The following is a 26872-nucleotide window of genomic DNA, read 5'->3' on the forward strand; positions in this document are numbered from 1 at the left end:
AAGCCAAAAAGAAAAAGAAAAATACCGGATGGTCTCACTCATAGCAGGAATCTAGAAAACTTAAATAAGGGACCAGGAAAATGAATAACTATAAGAAAGTGAAAATCAAAATCAACAAAAAACTATGAACCAGAGACACTTTTAGGGGGCGGGGCGGGAGGGGAGGGATTGGGGTCAGAATGGGGGGCTGCAATTGTATGGGGAATATAACAATAAAATTTATTATCTAATAAAAAAAAAAAAGAAAGTGAAAATCAAAATCAACAAACAACTATGAACCAGCGAGACTCTATGGGTCGTGGGGGGCGGGGAGTGGAGGGATTGGGGTCAAAATAAGGGGATTGCAATTGTATGGGGAATATAAAAATTAAAAAAATAAAAATAAAGATGTTACTGAGATGTAAAAAAAAAAAATAAATAAATAAATAAATAAATGCTTTTTCAAATGGAGACCCACATAGAATACTTCCAATATGTTGCATTTTGAACCTTTATTTCTTCCATTCATTTTAGAAGTAGATATATAGATACTCAGTTTCTTGTGAGCTAATCTAATTTGTAAAGATTCAGCACTTTGCCTTCATATGTCAATCCTAGCATTCATCTCCACCAATACACTGAGAATCTTGGCAACAAGCTATCATGAACTTTGCAAGCTTGATATCAATCATGTCCACATAATAAATATTGAAGGAATAAATAAAGGAATGAATATGAGTGAAAATGCAGAGTAACTAAATTTTTTTCATCGAGATAAAAATGATCCTAAATCAACCAGGGAGAAAAATAAGGAATACAAAACTAAGCAACTTTATTATTAAAATCTATATTGCAATTTCAAGAGGCAAAGTTACTGTCAAGAAAGTCAGGCAATTCTCAATTTGTAGTTCAAGGTGAATAGAAATTCAGATACAGTATTCTATTATTGGAAGGTGTTGGCAAGGGATCCCAATTAAGTAAGCTTTCTTAGATGAATAGAAGGAATTTATTTTAAAAAACTGTCTTGGCGTTTAGCCTTTCATTATTATTATTATTTTTTTACCTTATAGGAGTAGCTTTCTCATAGGAAAAATATTTTCAAATTCAGTTGTATTTCTTATAAAATGTTTTTAGAATGACAATTTTATTCATTTCTAGATTTCATATATTCAAATCTATTATAAATCTTATATGAAATGATCATGTGTATGTAGCAAACATAACAATTTTGTCTTGTACTTTAAAAGAGCTAATGTGATACATAATTCCAGTTGTCAAATAACCAGATCTCTCATTGCTGGGTATCACCCACAATAGCACTGAATATTAAGAGCAGTGCAGACTAGTCATGGTTAAAGATGAATTTTGCCTTAAATTTTTTAAATTTGTTTGGCTCAAAAACAGCTTTTGTTTTCCTTTTTGTTTTCCTGTATTAGTAAAATAAACAAACAAATGGTAATAGTTCACCAGATAGAACATTTTGTTCTGGCATATTCTATGGTACTACACCAGATTATTTTTTTTAAATGAGGTATGTATTAGTTTTAGGTGTATAACTTAATTTGATATATGGCGGGAAATAAAAAAAGCAAACATTGTTTAAAAATGAATATATATAGAATATATATAGAATATATATAAATGTATAAATAAAAAATAATCTGGTCTAAAATAGGTAAATAAAAAATAGAAAATGAGAAGTTTGAGTAAGGTATATGGCAAGTATCATGACTCGTTATTGCTCTTTAAGTTTTTTTTCATAAGTGAAGTAGTTTTTATTATCACAAACTTCTTGACAATCTTATTGTGATATTTACATTAGGCAACAGTAACATATTACAGTTAGATGCTTTTACAAGACATTGAAAAATGTGATAAAAAGAAATCCCCATTAGAAGATTGATACTTCTGTTTTGATAAATTATTTACTTACATTTATTGAACACTAATATTTATCAGTCACTGTGGTAGATCCTGAAAATCACCAAATTATAATTCCTATAAGAACTTAATTAAGTAGTTTTATCTTCTAAAGTATACACCAAACTCTCTGGAATGTAATAGACACACATTACATACATACCAAATGAATGAACAAATGGAAAAATTAGTTCTGATAAAGAATACTAGGTGACTGACCCCAGAATACTCAGTAAGCTTCAGAGATATGACTTGAATCCAGTTTTCTCTGTCTCCAGAAGTTGTGTCAATAATCAAATGAAAGCAGAGAAAACCATATAGACATATAGAAATATGTGAGTGTCCAACAAATGTCTTTGTCCTTCCAGAACCTGGAACCCAGTTTCAACATGCTCATCGTGATGTATAAGATTGTTGAAGATCTGTTCAGTCACTAGTAAGAGATGAAAAGAAATACCAAATAACAATCTAATATTTATTCTTCTACTTTCTTGAGAGTTTAACTCCTCCAGTCCTCACTGCCTAGGCAGCACTCTGATATGTTCACACTCATTTTTATGCTTTTCTCATGTTTCTAGTTATTCTTAAACTAGTTCATGATTATCAGTCAGAAATCCGGGATGGAATTTGAACCACAAAACATTTTGAAATATTGAACACAAACTTTTACAATTAAAGAATAAATTTGCTGCTTGATTTTTCTCCCAACATTAAATGTATTTAGCCTAAAAACTGGCAAAAATCTTTTGATCAGCATATCACTAAGTATAACCTTCAGAGTTCCTGATGAGATATACTTAAGTATTAATTAAGAATAGACTTTCAGAGATGCACTACAAATGTACTGAATTAGAAAACTGGGGATAAAATGGGGATTTTTATTTTTAATTAACTTCCTGGTCTATTCTTATAATAGAAATTTAAGACAATTATTATTCTGTTGTATGCAAAGAGATAGTTCACCTCTATATTTGTTTCTCATCTAGTGCTAGAAGAATCACAGGATTTAAAAATCTGGACTCACGATGTGAATTTCTTACAATCTGATATGCTTACCAGTATACTGTAGAGTTAAAAACTCAAATTTTCAACTTTGTTTTAGATAGCTATCTGCAAAGCACACTATAATTTTTGTATTCAAATAAAGTTTACTCCTCAAAATAAATCTATACATTTATGATATCTATTGTTTCCATATTGTCATGTTGTTTGCTTGTTCTACTAAAGAGTTAAAATTTAATCAATTAGAAATTGTAGTAGAACTTTCATAGTATAAAATTTGGGAGGCCTATTGTGAAATTTTATATGTTCTTACGTGTTTTTCTCAAGGTGAAAATTACTGGCTTTAAAACTTAATAGCAACTGATAATTGAAACTTTGGTTTCAAGATATTTCCTCAAGAGAAAATTTCAAAAGATATTTTACATCTTTTGCAGACTTGATAGCTACAGATTAATTGATAAGTCTTCACAATATATAAAAAGCTGGTTTTATTACCTATTCTGTTAGTAGGTAGGTTTTGCTGGGAATGTAAGACTTTTTTACTGTTTTGTTTTTGTTTGCTTGTTGTTTGATTATTTCTCAGAAAGGCCACATTAAATCCAGCCACCAAGGACATTGATAGCAACGGTAAACTTAAATAACAAAAGCAGAAGGATTTTCATGTTAGATACAAACTTAATTCAGACAAGTAGTGATGTTAGCCTTGTAGATAAAATATTGGAGCATTCAGTCATGAAATAAGCTATAATAAAGTTTTAAAAATTAATTTAGAATGAAACTAGATCCTTGTAGAAAAGTATGCCATAAAAATAGATGAATTATATTACTATTAGAGTGCTCCCACTTAAAAAGCCTAGAATATTATTCATCTGAAGTAGCGTTGTGTGGTGGTGAGGTGACCAAACTTTGAAGTTAAAATTCATGGTCTGCCGCTAACCAGCTCTGAAATATTGAGAAAATTACTTAGTCTCTTTTAACCCCACGTCCTATTTTTGTAAAATGGGAATGATAAAAGATCTAACTTCAGACTTGCCATGTTGAGTGATTTAAATTAATGTAAAATATTTAGCATAATGTACAGCACATATAAAATGATAAGATTTAGCTTACTAGTCATCCTTGATTCTTTTATTTTCTACAGTTTTTCATGGCATGTTATATATTTTTGAGTAATTCCATACACATTCAAAACAGAAAAATGTAAAATAGCTAAAATTTTTTTTAGCAACCCATTATGTTTATCATATATCTTTATTTCTACTTTCCCACAAAGTATCTACTAGCTCTCTGATGTTCACTAGTAATCTATGCCCAATGTCATATCCTCCACCTAAATATATTTCCTCTTCTGAGCATGGAAAAAATAGACTTTTTAGTTTTTCTCAGCATCTTCCCAATGTTTCATTCCTTCATCAATTTATATCATGAAATATTAAAAGGTGATAAGGTTAGTTTGTGACACTTGTACAAACACATGTATGAAGTGATTCCTTAGATAAAATGTGACATGTTAGCTTCCTAACTGCCACCCAAATCTTTTTCTTACATTTTTTCATGCCTGGATCTTTATGCTCTCTTGCCATCATATGTCCTCAGCTCTGCTTGCCCAGGTACTTCCATCCATTAATACTATTTCCATTTCTACTGTCGTGAAGTATTTATGACCATTTCTCTCAGATTTTCCTCTTTGGACTGTTACCTGAACTTATCAAATTCAGTTTTGTAATTATAATATAATATTTTTACCTAATAAGTCAACTGTTTGTGTCCTCTTTCTCTAGCTATAGTTTACTGAATATAGGAAATGGAGAGGAATTAGAGGTTGAATCAACCCTAGTGACCAATGATTTAATCAGTAATGCCTGTGTAACAAAGCCCCTGTAAAAACCCTAAAGGATAAAGTTAGGAACACTTCCAGGTTGGTGAACACATGGAAATATAGGGAGATTGGACAAATTCTGAGAGTGTGAAAGCTGAGTGCCCCTGTCTAATACTTTGCTGTAAGCATCAGGCTGTTCTGAGTTGTATCTTTTAATAATAAATCAATAATCTAATGAGTAAAATGTTTGTCTCAGTCCTTTGAACCACTCAATAAGTTAATAAAATCCAAGATGTGGATTTTATGTGGGTGGGGGGGAGGGATATTGGAAACTCCAATCTATAACCATCAGTCAGAAGCACAAATAATCTGGACTTTCGATTGGTATCTGAAGCTGGCGGAAGACAGTCATGTAGGATTGAGCCTTTCACCTGTGGGATTTGACACTATATCCATATAGATAATGTCAGCATTGAGTTAATTGCTTAGTGGAATTGGAAAATACACATGCATTGAAATCAGTCAGAAAGGAAATGTTAAGTGAAATAAAAGGAATATACAAGTTCAGTGTAATCCCTATCAAAACCCCAAAGAGATTCTTCATGGAAATAAGACAAAAAGTCATGAAATTTATTTGGAACTATAAAAGGACCTAAAGAGTAAAAACACTCCTTAGAAAAATGAATAAAAATGGAGGTATCGTGCTTCCTGACTTCGAACTGTATTATAAAGCAATAGTAATTATAACAACTCAATATTGAAATAAAAACAGGCACACAGATCAATGGAACAAATTGAGAACCCAGAAATAAAATCACACAAATATAGATCACAACTATATGACGAAACCAAGAGCTTACACTGAAGAGAGTGAAGTCTTTTCAATAATTGTTGGAAAAACTAAAATATTGCAAAAGAATGAAACTAGGCCACTATCTAATAATGTATACAAAATTATTTTAAAATGGATTAAAGACTTAGATATAAGACCTGGAACCTTAAAATACGTAGATGAAATACAGACCATAGTCTCTCTGACATCAGCCTGATGTCTAATATGTCTTTGGGGACTTAACTATTATGTAAAAAGAGCCAAAAGCAAAAATAAACAAATGGGACTACATCAGACTAAAATACTTCTGCATCAAAATGAGAAGGAGAAAAAATACTAAAAGGCATCCTACTAAATGATAGAAGATTAAACATCATATGGCCAACAGGAGACAATATCCAACTGTGTGAAGAAGAATTCATTAAATTTAACAGTAAAAATCAAATAATGCAATTAAAAAATGAAAAATCTGAATAGACACTTCTCCAAAGAAGACATAAGGATGCCAATAGGTACTTGAAAATATGTTCATCATCTCTTATTATTAGATAAATGCAAATCAAAACAACATTGAGATATTGCCTCACACCTATGAAAATGGCTATTATCCAAAAGACAAGAAACAAGTGTTAGAGAGGATGTGGACAGAGGGAACCCTTATTTATAATTAGTGGATTGTAAAGTGGTGCAGCCATTATGAAAATCAAAAGATTTCTAAAAATAATTGAAAATAAACATTCTATTTAGTTATCCCACTTCTAAGGTATTTACCAAATATACACACACACATATATTTTATATATACATATGTACTAATTCAGAGAGCCATAATCACCTTCATACTTATTGAGTATTTACAATAGACAAGAATTAGAAACAACCTAAGTGCCCAATGATTGAAAAATGAAAAAGAAAATGTGGTATCTGTACACAATAGAATGCTATTCAACTACAGATGAAATTCTGCCACTTGCAACAATATGAATGGACCTAGAGGTATTTCTGCTTAGTGAAATAAGTCAGAAAGACAAACACACCAAATGCGATCATTCATCTGTAGTATATAGCGAAGACAAACAATTGAACTAAATGAAATAAAATAAACTTTTGATTTATCAGACCAATTAGTGGTTTCCACAAAAAAAGGGGGGGGGGAGGAAGTTTGGGTAAGTTGGGAAAAGGGGGGCAATGATAGAGTAAAAGCCAAACTGGACTTTTAGTGGTGAAATTTATGTAGTATATACATGTGCTGATTCTCGACAATGCACACCTGAAACTTATTTAATATTATAATGCAATTCTATTTTAATAATAAAGTTAAAAACAAGTACGTGAGATGAAATAAAATGCCAGTATACTTGTACAATTTAAAATGATGCAAATGATACATGCTAAAGTAGAAAAATGTTAATAACATTGACATCAGTAAAAGTGTTCAGAGTAGATTGTCTTGATGAATTTAGTATTTTACACTTTAAATTACTTTTTATTTAAAATTGCAATTTAATGGCACTATTAAATCTTTTCTTTTGGTAATATAAATACAACTCATTATTTTTTGCCTCTAAGTCAGGCCTTAATTATTTAAAATTGTATTATGTATATTTGACATCAGAATTCACATTTAAGCATATGAAAGAGAATGAGTCTTCTGAAACTTGTAACAGAAAAAGAATTTTTTTATTTTTGTAAAATATTGGGGGAGTTCAAAGAAATTGCTTTAAATATATAATAACTCAGAAAGAAGTTGTAATATAATTGTTTTTTCAAAGCACATTGTTTACTAATTCTAAATGATATTTAAATTCATTTTGAAAAAATGTGTCATGGCTGCAAGTATCTTTACTTTATACTAACCTTAAAAATAACTTTGTCTTATTACAAAACAAAACCTAACTGTAAAATGTATATATATTGACTTCTTTTTCAAGTTTCACCTGTAGGGAGTTTGGAAGTCAGTCATCACTCGGCCTTAACAAGTTAACAGCTGAAGATACTGAAAAATCACCAACTCCCCTTGGAGTCCTAGGAGATGAGAGGGCTCCAGAAATAACTCTGGCCTGGAGCTTGGAGAGATAGGAGAAGACAGTCACAGCTTGCTGGAGCAGAGACTCCTGTGAGTGACACTGTGTTTGGACCAGGGCCAAGGTAGGAAATCCTGAACTGTAATTGATGAACTGCTGGAATTCATTGTGAATAACTTTCAGAGTTAAAAATCTCCTGGTCATAGGCAGGGTGCTACAATATTGGGAGAATTAGCTCAGGAATTTGGGTTCCCACAGTAAATATCTGAGAAATAGCCATCTGTGTTTCCACTATTGAAAAGGGGAAAAAGGAACAATTTTTAAATATAACAGAGCTCTCCATTATTCTTAAGAAGGCCTGTCCTCAGGAGAAACAAGTTAAACAGTGCCTAACCTGCTGGGCAATTTTATCAGTGCTTTACCAACATCTGTGATGGGAAATATCCAAATGCAGTCAGTTCTGGCCTTCCATGGAGAAGGGAAATATCCAACTCCTAGTCACTTAAGTCAACCTATCCAATTTAAGATGGGGAGGGGGGAGGTGAGAGGAGGAAGATCAAAAACATTTGTGAAGTTCATAGTCCAGAGGATTAGGCTCAAGAAAGTCCTAACCATGGAACTGTAGAATGCTTCCTAACCCCCACAACTCACGGTTCCATTACTAAAGACCTACATACAGACACAGTACAAGATCAGAACCGGACACAGATATGGCAGGGATGTTGGGATTATTACATTAAAAATCAGTAAAAATTGCAATTAATATGCCAAGGATTCTAGTGGAAAAAGTAGCACACAAGGACATGTAAGCAATGCGATGGAATTCCTGAAAAAGAATCAAATGAAATTCTAGCGATCAAATATAATGTAACAGAAATGAAGAATGTTTTTAATGGGGCTAGAAATAGACAGGACAAGGCTAGAAAAATCTCTGACTTTGAGAATTTATTAATAGAAACTTCAAAACCTAAAACAAACAGAAAGGAATAGCTAGATTGTGGGACAACTATAAAAGCTGTAATATATGTGTAATGGGAATATCAGAAGAAGAGAGTAAAGAATAGAAGAAAATATTTGAAACAGTAATTATTGAGAATTTCTCCAAATTAATGTCAGACACCAAACCACTAAGCCAGGAAGCTCAGGGAACACCAGGCCGGATAATTGCAAAAACAAAACAAAACTATACCTAGACAGACCATTTTTAAATTACAAAAAATCAAAGGAAAAATCCTAAAGAAATCAAAGGGAAAAACAAAACCTAATAGGTATAAATGTTTTTAATCTTTTTACTGAGTTTATGAGTATATTTTTAAATGTGACATTATACCTCTGAATTTGAATGTTAGTTGTAAAGTGGTAAAAAAAATCTCAAATGATTCATACTCAAGTATTTTAAATATGTATCTATTGCAAAAAAACAAACAGTAGATGTGACACCAAAATAAAAGGATGAGAAATTAATTTGACCTTTTGTTCCCTAGAATCCTGCAGAGTATATGGTCTAAAGTCCATATTTAATAACACTGTACACTGATATGATAATGTATTATCAGTTCATATGGGGAAAATAGAATAAAACATTAAATTTTAAATAGTGTATTTTGTATTAGGGAAAATAACATCATTTCTGTTAATTTTTTCTGCTTGGTATTTCCATTATTGAGACAATTTATATATAATATTTTATTAGTTTTAAGTTTACAGCAAAATGATTTGAAATTTGTATACATTGTAAAATGATCATCACAATAGGTCTAGTTAACAGTCATCACCACACAGTTAAAAATTCTTTTCTTATTATGACAACTTTTAAATCTACTCTCTTAGCAACTTTCAAATATGCAATATAATATTATCATTAACTATACTCCATGTGCTATAGTTTATATCTGTATATTTATTTTATAACATTGGAGGATTGAAGCTTTCAATCACTTTTGCCTATTGTACCCACTCTCTACCCCGCAACCTCTGGCAGCCAGCCATATATTCTCTTTATCTTTGACTATGGTGGTGGTGTTTTTTTTTAAATTTTTCTTGGGGGTTAGTTTTTAGGTTCTGCATGTAAGTGAGACCACACAGTATTTGCCTTTCTCTGTCTTATTTAACTTAGCCTAATACCCATGTTGCCATAGATGACAAGATTTCCTTCATTTTTATGACTGAATACTATTCCTTTATGTGTATGTGTATGTATGTACCTATATAATATTTTCTTTATTCATTCCTCAAAAGATACTTATAGTAGTTTTCATGTGTTGACTATTACATATAATGCTGCAATTAATATAAAGGTGAAGATAACTTTTTAAGATAGTGATTTTGTTTCCTTTATATAAATATCCAGAAGTGGAATTGTTTGGTTATATGGTAGTTCTATTTTTAATTTTGGTATATTAAGTCTCCATACGGTTTTCCATAAGGCTGCACCAATTTATATTCCCACCACTAACAGTACACAGCAGTTTCTTCTTCCATACATCCTCACCAACATTTGTTCTTGTCTTTTATAAAATAGCCGTCCTAACAGGTGAGAAGGGGTATCTCATCGTGGTTTTGATATGCATTTCCCTGTGATTATTGAATGATGAGTATCTGTTGGTCATTGCATGTCTTTGAAAATACGTCTTTTCAGATCCTCTCCCCAGTTTTTTTTTTTTTTTTTTGTGGGACCCTCACCGGTGGCCGGGGAAACGAACCGGCGCTGCAGAGGCTGCAGGCAGCCCCGCAGCCCAGTGCTCAACCACTGCACCACCAGGGGAGGCCCTCTCCCCAGTTTTTAATCAGTGGTTTTTTTTTTTTAATTCTTGTTTGCTGTTGTGTTAGTTGTTTATATATTGTGGATATTAACTCATCAGATATGTGATTTATAAGTATGTTCTCCTATTTGATAAGTTGTTTTTCATTTTGCTCATGGTTTCCTTTAGTGTGCAAAAGCTTTTAGTTTGATGCAGTTGTGCTTGTTCATTTTTTATTTTGTTGCCTTTGCTTTTGGTGTCAAATCCAAAAAAATCATTGCTAAGATTGATGGCAAGGAGCTTACTGACTATGATTTCTTCTAGAGCTTTTATGGTTTCATGTTTTATATTCATGTCTTTAGTCCATTTGAGCTAATTTTTGTGCATGGTATTAAAGAGTGGTCCAGTTTTATTCTTATATGTGTTGATGCCCAGTTTTCCCAGCACCATTTACTGAAGAGACTTTGCTTTTCCCATTGTATATTCCTGCCTCTTTTATCACAAAATAATTGACCAGACACTGTCTACAACATGCTGGAATAGGGAGGTTTTGATAAACCTTTCTCCTGAGTAGTAGTAGGAAATGAAATATTGCTCACAGAAAATTTCACCAATCCATTACAGGTGACAGAGGACTGACCCATGGATATTTCACTGGAGATCAGTGGCTCACTATGGTAGTAAAATAGGGAGTCAGAGAAGGAGTTGCAGACAGGGTGTGGTCATTCTAATCAGTCGAAAAGCTGGGTGCCTTATGCAGGGGATATTTTCACTGCGGGGGCAGTGAAGACCCAGGCACACAGTTGATTCAGTGGAAGATAATCTGACTGTTGACAGCATGGCCAGTGGAGTCCATACCCTCCCCGAGAGAGGAGATCAGAGCAAGAGACCTGCTGCACACGTCAGAGAGGAGTGGCAAGAACATGGGACTGTTAGAATATGGTCCTGCAAAGCAGTGATCAGAGCTTGCTCTGGACCCTCTGCTATGTGGAAGAGCAGGGGTTAAATCTCAGGGCATTTAAACAGAAGCGACTTGAATGGTAAAAGTAAGCAATTTAACAAGTATAAAGAATAGACTTCCATCTCAATCAATCCATACATCGACCTTTCAAACACTGCTGCTAAAAGCTATTTCCAATTAGATACATACAGCTGTGGTTTTTCAGATTTGCATCAAGAAGTTTAGCTATTTCCTAATGAACCACATATCTCTACACTCTGTTGATTGTCTGGATTATACCTAACACTGAAGTGCTTTTCCGTCAGTTGACTATCCTCTAAGACTATCATCAATATCTTTTTGTTGTTGAATATGATGTTGCAGTGAATAGTGTTATTCCATCTCTTCAAAGATTTTATATTATTGAAAATAAATTCATTGATCTTTTTTGTTGTTGTTCATAATCAATATCTTGTGGAATGGAAACATTTTCAAAGGCCTTGGAATAGAAAATCCTCCCTTTAATATGAACGTGCCATGCTTTTCAAGAAAGATCATAGCTGCACACTTTGTACTGATCAGTCAGGCTATAAAGAAGTAGATACAATAGACATAATAACTCAGGATTTATTTTGTACTTACTGAAATCTTCTACTTGTTTGAAAATTTCATCAGTTTCTGCGATGTGTTTATTTTTAATAAGGCTTCTAAACAACCACTTTTCCTTATTGACCAATATAAACATCTGAAAATTGAATGAGTGATGTATTTAATTTATTTTAAAAACAAGAAATTCTTTAAATGTACAAAATTATAATAACTATATACTTCATAATTATAAGCATCCAGATAGACACCACTTAATAACTTGTTACTTTGGCAGTGAGTACAGATGGATAGTTACATTTCAGAAAACATAATAAACACCACATTTTCGACTCATTAAGCAGGTAAAAAGCAGTTTAGTCAAAGTCACTTCTCATCTATATTTACAATTCAATTTTAAGCTAAACAATTAAAAAAGTTAGAGATTTGGGTTGTGTGGTTTTCTGTAAATTTGAACCATATAAGTAAAGTGGGTAATCAAGCTTTTTCTCTCAATATTTTTATATCTGTTTCCTTCAATCCTCCATCCCTCCACCAAACTCTCCTAATTCATAGTTATTCTCTCAATAACACGTGTTTTAGTAAACTAAACATGTGCACTCTTACGATCAGAAAATCTACTAGAAAATAAATATTATCGACAAAGAATTATGCTCCTCTTTAGATACATATTGTATTAGGAGAAGAAAAGAATTTTCAGAGGAATATTTTATCAAAGTAGTCCTTTGGTCTGATTTAAATTCATAAAGTACATAAATATGTCATTAGATTAGATGAATACATCTAAATCATGTAAAAGTAAGTTCAAATAATAACACAAAAATTATCTAAAATTCACCAGCACTATAGATTAAAAAGGAAAAGCTTAAAAATTGCTAAAACCCACACTTGACTGCTTATCATCACTGAAGTGAACACTATTTGTGGGTCATATGTAAACTGTAGATGAGCGCCAGCTGGAAAACCAAGAAATCCTGTGAAGTATGTTCTTTCCAGCCATAGTAGTGTTTAAATCAGTTTCCACTGAATTGTATTTGTTCTAGCAAAGATATTTGTTTTTCTATATAATAGAGGGCATCCATTTACACTGTGTGTTTTAGTTGGGAGCAAGGGGTAAGGTGAATAACCCACCATATTTTGTGAGTTAGGTACATGGTTATTATACCAGAGCAAATAATGCAGGGTCCTTCATTTTCAAACCTTGAATCAGAAATATAAATACGTATACTCTTATAAGAAGGAGAAAAAACTCATAGTGATTTTATAAACTTTATCAATAAATGACAGAAGATCTGATTTTATTGGAATACAATGTTGGCAGATATTGTTTTTAAATATTCATCTGCTTTGTAAGAAAATGAACTGCATGCAAGCAATGATGCAAGAAAAAAATCAGTTTCGGGTAGTGGATAATAAATACAAAAAAAATGCTATTCCAGATATCTAATGTCTGAAATTCAGATCTTTATCTCAGAGACACAGTAAATTAGGTTAAATGATTTCATTTGCCCTGATTACATCTATACAAGTTTTTTGATTAAAGTTAAGACATACTCTTCACTTCCAATGACCGTTAGATTTGTTAATTAAGCACCTATTTGGAATACATGTAAATTTAGTATATTTCTAATATTTATGGTGATGTGGGCAATCCAAAGAAATTCAATACTCCAGTTCAAAACCCCTACACTATATCCCTGATGCACAGTGCTATTAGATGTTTATCAGCCTGATCTCCAGTGGGAGAAGGAGTAATGGAGGGAAGGATGATTTGATGCATTTGCTGATTTCATATATAAATTTTCCCATCACATGATGTCACTGAATCCAGAGTTGGGAAGAATTGAGCACAATGGACTTTCACATACCAGTATGACATATCTTCAACATACCCCTATTTTGTGACTTCCATGATTAATAATAGTGACACTCAATTGCAACTGTCCTTGAAGGGGCGGGGCCTGATAGAAGGATTTCATCTATTTTCTAATGGAAATATTACAAAGTTGCTTGTATAACTAATATCCCAAGACACAGAACAGAGAGATAAGAAATCTGCAGGATTCTTCATACATCTCTTTCTTTCCTTACTGCCTTGCACTTATTCTAGGAACACTGGTGACACTTCATAAAGCTCATCTTCCTCTAAATGAGGAGAAGATAGCTATGTAACAAATGATGATGAGTTCCCACCCACCCCTACCCCCATTATCAGGTTATGTTCCATTTTCCAAAGATTTCCTCACAGAGGAGGTACTCTTGGCCTCATGTTGGTCAAGAAATATGAAGCATTAGCAAACCTAAGAAATATGTGAAAAGCTTAAAACCCAGAATATCTGGACATTTTGGCCCCTATATGACTGAGAAAACTGCAAAGGTTCTCTACAGGTTACACTTCAATCATTTGGAATTTGATTTAACTTTCCTGGTTTAAAATTTATTCTAGTATTACCTGCCCTTAACTGTTTATCCTGTCTCATAAAGCATTAAGGCTGTCCATCTTTTATATAAGTGATTTTATAGGTTTTAGTTTTCCTAGAAAGGTTTAATTGCCAGGTGTTTTTTCACCTGAAATCATTCAATTTGTTATTAGGAATTCCTTTACAAATACAAGAATCATGACAATAAACACCATCTTCTCCCATAGATACTGGCATTTTTTTTTTTTTGGAGATATTGGTACTTTATGAAACGGTGATGTCTGAGGCTTTTATTTAATAGCATATTCTTTTATTTCTTATATGAAAACTTTAAAGTATCAGGAATTACTTATACAATTCAACAAATAACAGAAGGTTTCCTCTTGGATATCTGAGAGTCTGTTCAGAGTCTCATTTCTTAGAAAACTGACACTAAAAATGATGATTCACACATATGACAGAATCTTGAGTTATGAGCCAAGTTTCATACACTCAGAAACTATTAAGGCAGAAATTCAGTATCAAAACTTTTAGAAATATTTTCAGTTGAATATATTGAATCAAATTTCTTTTTGCTGGTTAGCTGCACAATAATAGTAAATCCAAGTGGCCTCAGTCTGTTTGGGCTGCTATCGCAAAGATTAGATGGTTTATAAACAGAGTTTTTGTTTCTTTCTTACAGCTCTAGAGGCTGAGTAGTCCAAAATTAAGGTGCAAGCAAAACTACAATGAGATATCATCTTACACCAGTGAGAATGGCACATATTAAAAAAACTAGCAACAACAAATGTTGGAAAGGATGTGGAGAAAAAGGAACTCCCCTGCACTGCTGGTGGGAGTGCAAACTAGTCCAACCACTATGGAAAGCTGTGTGGAGATTCCTCAGCCTACTAAAGATAGAGCTTCCATATGATCCAGCAATTCCACTCCTAGGTATTTACCCAAATGACACAGAAACATTAATTCCAAAGGGCACCTCCACCCCTATGTTTATTGCAACACTTTTTACAATAGGTAAGCTCTGGAAACAACCCAAATGTCCAAAAATAGATAATTGGATCAAGAAGATGTGGTACACATACACAATGGAATATTACTCAGCAATCAAAAAAGATAAACTCATGCAATTTGCAGCAACATGAATTGAGCTGAAAGGGATCATGCTCAGCTAAATAAGCCAGAAAGAAAAAGAAAAATACCAAATGGTCTCACTTATAGCAGAAATTTAGGAAACCTAAATAAGAGACCAGGAAAAAGACTATAACAAACAAAAAAATCAAAACCAACAAGCAACTATAAACCAGAGACACACAGGGGTGGGGGTGGGGAGAGGAATGATTAGGGTCAAAATAAGGGGAGGGTGCAATTATATGGGGAATATAGCCAAAATGAAAATGCTTACATTGTGCAAAAATGAAAAATGGTGTAAGAATTATATAAAATAAAATATTAAAAAAAAATACTGAGTCCAAAAAAAAATTAAGGTGCAAGCAGATTCACTGAGGATCCACTTCCTAGTTTACAGAAGCACCTTTCACTGTGTCCTCACATGGCAGAGGGGGAGAGGGAGCTCTCTGTGGTCTCTTTTATAGGGGGACTAATTTCTTTCATGGGAGCTTCACTCTAACAACCTAATCATGTCCCAAAGGGTCCAATTCCAAATAGCATCGCATTGGGATTAGGCTTTAGTATGTGACCTTTGAGGGTGGGAATGGGGGGGTAGGGGGCAAACATCAATATATAGCAGTCTGCCTCTGCTCTCCCTAATTCAAGTCTTTCTCACATGCAAAATACATTCACCCATTCCACCTTTGGTGCAATGCTCTGCCTTCCTGACTATTGGGGCTGCAGCTCCACCTCTGTAGTTCTCTAAAGCTGGAACCCCAAGCACAGATGCTACTTGTATGGGACCTCTTGGGCCCTCTCAATCTTGGGGCCCTAAAAAGGGCTCACTGCTCTGGCCCTGATCTTGCCTGGGTCCTACTCCTCAGGGCTGGAATCCCAGTTGTAGGCTCTCCTGGGCTGAGGTCCTGAGCCTGTGACTCTGCTGGGTACACTGAAATGAGAAAGGGGCAGCCATGCCCTCACAGCATGCATTCTCTGTGTTAATAGTTGTGGTGTCTTTGACTTCTGAAAAGGTGGTCACCAAAGTCCATGCCTCACCTGCTCTGCTGGAACCACACCTGAGGTGGAGGAAGAACACAAGGACAGGGGCCTGCTAATGGCAGGCAGAGCCAGGCAGGCGCTGGTCTCAAGGCACCAGCAGCCCTTCCTAGAAACTGCTCTGTTGGTGCACTTGCACTTTGGGCCTGTGGTGGGTGCAGCAGGCATGACAATTTTTGAATTGCTTTCAGGGTAATCCATTCATTGTCTTAAACAATAGATCCCAACCTTGTTAAGGGAGCTAATTAATATCCTTGTAAAAATTTCAGCCACATCCTTAGTGTTTCTTCCAACCTTTCTTCCTCATATTTTATAATCTGAATAGACTGCTATATTCCTAATCTTTAAATTCTGCTTTCTTTTTGATTAATAATTCAGTTGTTAAATCATTTAGTTCATCTCAAATTTTATAATAAGCATTCAGGAGAAATGAAGCACTCCTTCCACATTTTGCTTAGAAAGAGACTCAACTAAAAATCAAATTTCATCTCTTACAAGTTCTACTTTCCATAAAACATTAGTACATGAATACAATTTAGCCAAGTTCTTTACCAGTTTATAACACCTTTCCTCCATTTCCCTTCATTGCCCTCTGAGTCCTCATGTAAATGACTGTTAAACCCATATTTCCACAGATATCTGTTCTGGAATACATATAAAAACATTTGAGCCTTTGTCAATTCAGCTATGCCTTTTAGAGTTTTTTTCTGTTTTCCTCTTTTCTTTCTGTACTTTTGTCAACAATACTCTTAATTCCCTGTTCATTACACTATAGGCTTTTGCCAAAATGTACATCAAAACTCTTCTAGCCTCTACCCTTTATCCCCTTCCGCCATTTTAGTAACTTGTTATAGTAGAACCCTACTTCTAGGTTTTAGCTCAAACACCTCTCACAGTGAAGCTGGTGGGTCCCCAGGTTCAGAGTTCATAATTGTAATGGATATATTTAGCAACTGTCGAACCCCAAATTGGTTCCCTGTCCTATAGGATGAGTGTTATAATGGCAGGAAAGGCCAAGTAGAAACCATTAGAATTTTAGGAACTTTAATATTAGGAAAATAGTAAATTAAAAGCAATATTTCATTCCTGGAAGTAATGCAGGTATTAGTGCCACCACAAGGACTTGAAATATGCAGGGGCAATGATTCCCACCACATCCCCATTCAACTCATGTTTGCCCTTTGCAGAAGACTGATGGAACTCGAAGAATGACTGTGGATTATTGTCAGTTCAACCACATGGTGACTCCAATTGTAGCTAAAGTACCAGATGTGATTGCATTGCTTGAGCAAATTAACTTATTCCTTGGTACCTGGTATACAGTTATTGATCTGGAAATTGCCTTTTCTCCATACCTGTCCATAATCTCCACCAGAAGCAGTTTGTTTTCAGTTGGCAAAGCCAGCAATATACCTTCACTTTTCTGTCTCAGGAGCATATCAACTCCTCAGACCTGTGTCATAATTTAATTCCTAGGTATCTTGATCATCTTTTCCTTCAGAATATATCACAGACTCATTGCATTGATGATATTATGCTAGTGACTAAAAAGTAGCAACTGCACCTGATTTATTGGCAAGACCTTTGTGTATCAGAGGGTAGGAAATAAATAAGTCTCACTTACATTTCTAGGGGCCTAGTTATGCAGGATATGTCAAAATACACATTCAAAGGTATGTACTCTGAATCAGGGTCCAATATAAGGTACTTTTCTTCAATTATCAGGATTCACAGGCCTGGTAACCAAACAGCAGAAGAAAATAGGGGTGGCATCAATCACTGTTCACCTTAGTGACACATTAGCCACACTTTCATTTTCCCTTCCCTCAAGTTTATGCTTTGCTGGCCTAGAGGTCTCAGAGTCTTGATTCTAGAGGAAGAAATACTTCCAGCAGGAGACACGACAGTAATTCTATTGAACTCAAGAACATATCTTCTGTGTTCCCTGTACTGCTAAGATGAGTATAGGAAAATGAATGGACGCTGAAAAATGTGAATTCACTTCCTTCACATACTTACTGTATGATTATGACAAAATCACAACCTCTCTTACCTTAAAAAATAAGATAATTTGCATGGATGACTTCTAAGATATTTCAAATATACATATTTGTAGAGTTTTTAATTTAAAAACTAATACATAGATATAGTTAGAAAAAAAAGTCAATAATTATGAAGGGATTTGTCCTGAAATGAATTTTCCCATTTAAAAATTCTTAGCATTGCACAGTTAAAAACATGAACAGATTAATTCCATAATCATTTAAAAAACATTCTCTACATATAAGGGAACCTGTAAATACACATTCCCTTTTTCACAGATGATCACATAGTATTCATGCTGTTTTAAGCCTTGCTTCTTTGTCATTAACCTTTTCTTGCTGCAGTGTCAGCAATTATCCACTGCTATTTAAGTACATTTAAATTTTAAAAAAATCCTTAGACTATTCTGGAATTGATACCTAAGTAAGCTTCTAATACTCAAGTCTGAAACATCATGATCACCTAAATGAGCCTTATAACTAATTTGAAGTGATCAAGTATATAGTTTTGTTCCAAATATGGGAATAGTTTTAATGCAATTATTTGAAAAAATTATGACAGCTTATGAGAAAAAGAACTCTAATGATATTACCTGGGATAATCCAAATATTTTTTTATCAGAAAAGCAAAAATATCAAAGACAAGAGAATCTGAAATGAGAGAGAGAGTGAATCCTGAGGTAATTTGGGACATGGAACTAAAACAGCTTGAGAATGACAAATTTGCAACAAATTAATGGGATCAACTTAGAGAAGACTCAGGTAAAGTGGCAGTGTTTAATTATAAGAAGAGGTGGCCTCCATACACCTGATTATTAAAAAAAATGTATCTTTTGAGTATTCAAACTCATTTTCATCCATCTTTACCTCAGTATTCCTACACTACCACCCACACAAAACCATGGACTCTGGGATGGGACATCTACTGAGATGTCTGGTGTATATATAGTAGGAATCTGGTATATATATATATATACTAAACAAATGAATGCACAAAGGAAAATGCTGCTACCTGGACATTTGACAGTAATGATAGGCAAAGATGTCTACACTGTTCTTACCATCAATGTTTAATACAATCTCATGAACTTGATTTTGTGTGCCATCTGGGGGAAACATTTAATATGTTGGTAATTCAGATGAATGGCAGCTTACAGAAAACTAATCAACTCATAATCAAGAATTTTTCTGTGCAGTTTGGAGCTAAGAAGCAGAAACTATAATTTGAGATTTTCCCCTCAATATTCCTATTTTCAGTAACTTACATACATCTGACTATGATAATATAGAATTGGGGACAGCTTCAAAATGTAGTATATAACCTGATTTGGGGGATGGTGCTAGTTCATATGTGTAACAAATAAGAACTTCAGGATACAAGTTAATTATTTTATAAACTAGTTTTTAGATATACTGGTAGTATATCTAGTATACCTAGTATATCTAGTAAGCTAGTTTCTAGATATACTGGTATCTGACATTTTGGAATTAGTTTGATGAAGAAAATTATGAGACCAATATGTTACTTCACTGAATTTCACTAAAACACTAAGTTTCTTAGGCTGTCAGTACAGAGAAACTGTCACTAAAATGTATGTTTTTGCCAAAGAATCATCTTTATTTTCTTCAATGACTCAAGTAAACAATTGCTAAAATTATCTTAAGAAATATCTACTAAACATAAACAGGGTAATCTAAAATACTGCTATGTGGGAAAGTGTCTACTTTCATAAATCTGACTTACAAAGACCCCCTTAAAGTTTCACACACAGAAAATTAAATTCTGTCTTGCGCTTGTCCTGTTACTGGGAAAATCCTGAATTCTTAGTTGCTATCAGTGTCAAAACAACAAGGGCTACAGCGAGACAGTGAATGAAAAGAGAAAAGAGGCAAAGATTTGAAATTTGGCTTTTGTCTCTTAGGCAGCAACCACTGGAATAGCCACTTCAGATCATAAAAGTCTCCCAAATGCAGCAGAGCTCTCCTCTCTCCTTTTAAAAAGAGTCATGATTTCCTTTAGGATATCCTTGATGTTCCCTATGGACCAATTAAGGAAAGAAAGATGAGACAATCTCTTAATCCTTGAATATGTCTTTGTTATTACAGCACTAAATGTCCTTAGAAATTTTCAAATAGGTGAGTTCTTGCTTCAGATTTAGGCAAAACTACAAACAGTATTCAGTTCAATCTCAGTGCAGGAAATACAAGAAACTTTGGTACAAATGTACCAAAGCTAATCAACTCATAATCAAAAATTTGTGCAGTTTGGAGTGGCAAAAAGGCAATAGAAATCAGGTAATTTATTGCATAAAGGAGAATGAAACACAAGTGGAGCAGTATCTTAATATTTCCATTTCCATATGTTTGTTTATCAAACATGTTTACATAGCTATTGTTTTTTGTGTGTTTTTAGTTTTTGAAGACTGTTACATTTTCAAATAGACTCAGTTTTGACTAACGGATTATAATAATTTCTTAAGGGAGATCAATCCGAAATGTTCTTTTAGATAAAACTCCTTTTTTACATTTATGTATTACTTTTTTAAGGTCTGTATATATTTTTCCTTCATTGTATGTAATATTTTAAATACCTTGTTCAAATATATTACATAAAATATACAAAATAATTATGATCTATTCATTTGTATAATCAACTTACTATAAGTGCATATGTGGAAAATGTGTGGAAATGCCATTGGAAACACAAAGAATAGAAAAATCCCAGCCGCTTTTTCAAAAATGAATTGTTATTTCAAATGAAAATGGCTAATATATAAAAGAAAATGTTAGAACGAGGATGAGCAAAATATATATATATAGAGAGAAGAGATTTTTGTAAACAATGAACTAGAAGCAGGAAATAGATCATTGTGGAACTCTATAGATAGGGTAGTAATTTTGCAGCAATCAAATCAAAGAACAGGTGGCAGGTGACTAGTCTAATTAATAGTTTTAATAAGAGATTTAATATACAATCTAGAGAATTATTGTTTTGAAAAAAAATCTTAATATTTGGATAGCCCCAAGTATCTATTTAAGTTCTACCCCAAACAAAGAGAATCTTGTTTTAAAACAAAAAGCCTTGTAGAGACTGTAGACAGATGTAATGACCCTTTGAAGAGTCTGTCTTAAATGAGAAATCCAGGGAAATTTTAAGGGGACTCTTACCTCCTTTGGTTCCTTTGGTTGGCCCAATAGTAAATTGACATGAGAGATATTAGCAATAGAAAAGACAAATGTAATTTCATGCACATGGAGGCCCATATGATATAGAACATATTAAATGACTGAACTACCCAGTTCAGATGTTTTTAGAAAAAGAAACAATAAAATTGTATAGAAAAAAATAGGACAAAGAAACTTAAAAATTTTGGTTTGGACAACTACTTTAGAAATGAGTTAACCAGAGCTAGTTTATAAAAGTTTCTCATCCCTGGCTCTACAATAGGGTGTCTTTCCAAGTCTGGGCAGGGGAGCTACCTTTCACATAGATAATTTATTTCATGCTTTCAGGGGAAAAAGAGAGGAGACAGAAAAAATTCCTAATTTTAGGAGAAAGTAAGATGTAAGGTATCACTCACTGACTAATTTTTTTTTTAAAGATTTATTTATACAGGAGCTGGGGTACAGGCCAGAGGTGTGGGAGGGTGACAGGACTCACTAGAGACAGAGCTGGGAGCAGAACAGGCAGACAGACCGAAGACACTAATGAGGGGAGTAGCGGGCGAGGCAGGAGAGGTCTGCTGCACCATGTGGGTAGCTCCCTGGCTGGCCAGGAATCAAACCAACACTGCAGAGGCTGTGGACAGCTCCACAGCATGCCGCTCAACCTGCTGCACCACCAGGGAGACCCCTCACTGACTAATTCTTTAATTCAAAATACTCAATAGGCTACTTTTCCACATCTTAGGGCAGCCTGATCTGGGACCACACACTCATACACATCAGGAGCAGGAACTAACCCTGAGTTTCTCTCATCCTCAAAAGGCACAGTGCCAGTTCTCAATAGCCAATTTGATTAATTCCTAATAGCAAGAGCAAACATTGTGTGGATAAGAATGTTTGCTATTTGTTTACTTGTTAGTTTGCTTTTTTCCCTCATTTTTAACTGATAATTCCCAGTGCTTTGATGAATATCTATACATAGTAGGGAATCAATAAATATTAATTGAATAAATGTAGCTGATTTGCTAACTTTACTCTCAACATTTGGGTACTCTGCACATCTATACGATATTTGGAAATAATGATTTGGAAATAAACACAAAACACAAATTTAAATTTATCCTATCAAAATTAGTTTTGACATGTTCCCAAAGAAAGAATAGCCATACATTCTTGTAATATTTTTCAGAATGCCTTCCCACTTGCTAGTCATTCATAAGCATGACTGGAGAACTAATCTAGAGAATGCATATTCACTTATCTTTCACTGAGCACGTGCTTTGTATATTTGCTTTTCAACCAGAGAATAGGAATCAGTTGGAGATAGAGAAAAAAGGACTTATTATAAAGAATTGACATCCAATTGTAGGGTCTAACAAGTCCATAGGTGGTTGTCAATCTCTTCACAGAAATACCTAGATTGGTGTTGGATTGAATTATTGGAAGGTTTTGTTTTGTTTTGTTTTGTTTTGTTTTGTTTTGTTTTGTTTTGCTACAAAATCACAGTTGTCTCCCTTCTGTCTTTTAAGTCTTATTGGTGAACACTTTTGATAGCAATTTTTCTGAAAACATGCTGGAAAGGGAATTCTGGGAATTGTACTTTAGGGTAGCATCACAAAGTCCTCCATATGGATAGACATTGAAAACACAATAATAACATGACATGGACTCTCATTTAAAGAGGCTTATTGTTTATTAGAAAAGACCGACATATGTTCAGGTAATATGATGTGGTCTTATAAATATTCTAATAGCAGTATACACACTGATGTAATAAAGATAGTATATTGGAAGAGAGTAAGGAGCAATCAATTCTATATTCTTATTACTTAACAGATAAAGTTCAAATTCATTTATATCATGAATTATCTCATGGCCTGATCTCCGCTTTCAGCATTTTCTTTCACTAATCTCACCTATCTGTCCTGCTTATTTGTCACTGAATGAACCAGATTATTGCCTGGCTCTAGGTACTAGCCTATATTTTTTCTTTTCTGTGAAATCCCCACTTTCATCTCTAGTCTAACAGCCTATACCCTACCTACCCTTCAAGAACCATCACTATCTCTTCCCTTGGGCAAAATCAAAATTATGGACATTTAGATATAGATGATATAAATGATGTAGATGTAGATAACTAGAATGTGAATATTTATAAAATTCTAATAATCTGGGAACATTTTACTTATTTTACTGAAATCAAGAGGAAATGTTATCTTTCTATATAATTAGGTCATAAATGAAGAGTGTTTCAAGGAAATATTTGTATAATTGCAAAAGATGAATTTATCATAAGACAGGCTGCTTAAAGAAGACATGGTGGGAGGAGGCAGATAGAAATGAGCTTTTATGGAAAAAAAAGGAGAATTAGTACATTTTTCCAGGCAGAATAAGAGATTCTTATAATCATAGAATCCTGCTGCTTGTAGTACCATCAAAATCATTAACATCAAGCTCTCAATTTATTGACATAGAAATGAAGAAATGAAAAAGTAAAGAATCAGTTCACTTCACTTTTAGAATCAACATACTAAAGCTTGCTAAATATTTATTTTTAACCTAATATATCTTTGCTCTATAATTGCAGTTGTGCCCAATGCAGAGGAATGTTATCATTCATTGGTGATATTAAAGCATTATGCACACCAGTTTTTATAAAGGTTCTCCTCTCCCCCTTAAAAAAATGTAAAGTCAAAAGAAACCAAATATCTACTTCAAAGGATCTGAGACTGTATACTTCTGTGGTAAAAGCTACTATAAAAATCCTTGGATTGGGCCTCCTCGGTGGCGCAGCGGTTGAGCGCTGGGTTGCGAAGCTGCCCACAGCCTCTGCAGCGCTGGTTCGATCCCCGGCTGCTCCCCGGCCACTGGAGGAGGGTCCCACATGGCGTGCAGACCTCTCCTGCTGCCCGCTGCTCCCCTCAGCAGTGTACTTTGGTCCTTCTGCCTGCTCTGCTCCCCGCTCTGGCTCTGGTGAATTCTCTCACCTTCCCACACTTCTGGCTATACCCAGTGCTTGTATAAATAAATAAATATTAAAAAAAAATTTCTCTTAAAAAAAAAATTCTTGGATTAACTATAATTGGAAAGATTAAATATAACATTTTTATGTTCAGTCTAGCAACAATAGAATGAGAAATACCTTCAACTAAAATGGAACTAAGCTTGCAGAATTTAAGCAGCGTATTCAGTTTGTAAACTAATTTCCCCATATCAAGTTATGGGAAACTCCTGATTGCCACAAACAATAAAATATTCCATTAAGTCTATTTTAAAACACTGAATTTAGCCATTCAGTGAAATATCTGGAAGTTGGGGCATCCAGTGATATTCAGTTCTTCAATGATATTGTAGTTCCACATATATGAGGTTTTCTTGGGGTTCTCCTTGTGATTAAAGTTTAAATATCAAGTTTAGTCAGTATTGAAACTAAGAAGGAAGAAGTCAAGCAGAGTACATGTTTTTTCACTTGAGTAATTCTTTTAAGTAGGAGAGAAAAAACTTCCCAGAAGCCTCTAGTGAGAGATTAAAAACATCTCTATAACAGCCTATACCCTATGGCACAGAAGTGATGCTGTGATAATTTTAAAGCAAGACTCCAAGAAACACTGCCCATTTCTACACACACACATACACGCACATACATATTATATGATTAATTGTCACATGAAAAGGCCTGCCCAGTTGACGACAGACATGGAATTCAGTCTGTTATTCCTTTGCTTTGGCTAAAAGACTGTTAAGCACTAGATGTGTGAGAATGGTCATTCTAGATCATACAACTACCTGCCCAACTGTCAGATGAATGCAGACTTATGAGCAAACCCAGGATAGATTAGTTAAGATTACCTGGACCATAAGAAACACCCACCAAACCACAGAATCATGAATTAAATAAGTCATTAATGTTTTAAACCACTAGGAATAGGCTTGGAAGAGGTTTATTATCCAGAAAAGTTACCTAATATGTCTTCTATCAGCCCTTTCCTTAAATTGCTTCTGTCAGAAGCCAAGTTGCATTTCCATATCTAGCACATGCGTGCAAAGAGGGAATTATAATTATTGAGCTACTTCATTCCTTGACATTGGACATGTTAAACCACCAGAATAAAAAGTAGATTGTAAATGGTGGTTGCCAGAGGGGAAGAAGAAAGGAAAGCATGGGAAGAGGATGCCAATTGGTTGTTGGTAGATTGTGACTAGACATATAATGTTGAGAGTGGTATGAAAAATACCACCTTGTTGAGGTGAAAAAGAGTATACTTGAAAATTATATGGTGTTGTAAATTAGTGTTGCCTCTATAAAAAGAGGAAACAATGAAGATATATTAACAGGAAAGTAAATGTATTGGTTTTAGGCAAGCAAGCAACAGTATCATCTACTGAAATTTCAGTCTTTAGAGAAAATAAGAAAGGAAATATTAGAGGAATTAAGAAATCAAGAACTTGCCTTGACACATCCTAGTTATGAACCTAATATAAAATACCCAGCTTAAACTTATGCTAGAAATTAGAGTGTAAAGTTTTTTAAGTTAATAATTTCTCTTTCCTTTCAGGGCAGTTACTATTTGTTATTTCCTGATGATCAAAATTTAATTTAGACTCACTTTCTTTCTAGAACTGAGATTAAGATAATATCCAGAGTACGCAAAGTGACCTAAAAACCACTACAATTCCTAGCAAAACTCCAAAGATACTTTTTTACAGAAATGAAAAGTTAATCAACTTTTCTATATAACAAACTTTTTCCAAACCTAGAGATTTAAAACATTAATGATTTATTCATATGAAACCACAAAAAACTGAGTAGTCAAAATAATTTTGAGCAAGAAAAACAAAGCTGAAGGCATAACATTTCCTAATTGAAAATATATTGCAAGCTATAGTAAATAAAAACAGTATAGTACTCACATAAAAACATACACACCAATGAAATGGAGTAAAGAGCCCAGAAATAAACCCATGCATTTATAGTCAACTTACCTTCAACAAAGATGCCAAGAGTACACAATGGGGAAAGGATAATTTCTTCAATAAGTTGTGTTGGGGTATCTGACTATCAACATGAAAAAGGGTAACATTGGGACCCTGTATTACAGCATAATCAAAAATTAATTTGAAATGGAAAGACTTAAGACCTGAAACCACAAAATTTCTAGAAGAAAGTATAGAGGAAAAGCTTCCTGTTGTTTTTCTTGGCGGTGACATTTGGAATGTGA

The 26872-nt window shown here is 33.9% G+C and overlaps 1 long non-coding RNA gene across 1 annotated transcript in view; it reads left to right on the top strand.

Annotated features, from left to right (window-relative positions):
- The first annotated feature begins 7687 nt into the window (after positions 1-7687).
- Positions 7688-26872, top strand: part of LOC129146470 (uncharacterized) — a 64980-nt gene continuing 45795 nt past the window's right edge. Inside the window, exon 1 of the long non-coding RNA XR_008553248.1 lies at positions 7688-7700. This is a non-coding gene — a long non-coding RNA (uncharacterized LOC129146470). The remainder of the gene's footprint in view (positions 7701-26872) is intronic.

This window comes from Talpa occidentalis, unplaced genomic scaffold, assembly GCF_014898055.3.
Source record: "Talpa occidentalis isolate TD23 unplaced genomic scaffold, MPIMG_talOcc4v2.1 talOcc4.2, whole genome shotgun sequence".
Classification (NCBI taxonomy): Eukaryota; Metazoa; Chordata; class Mammalia; order Eulipotyphla; family Talpidae; genus Talpa; species Talpa occidentalis.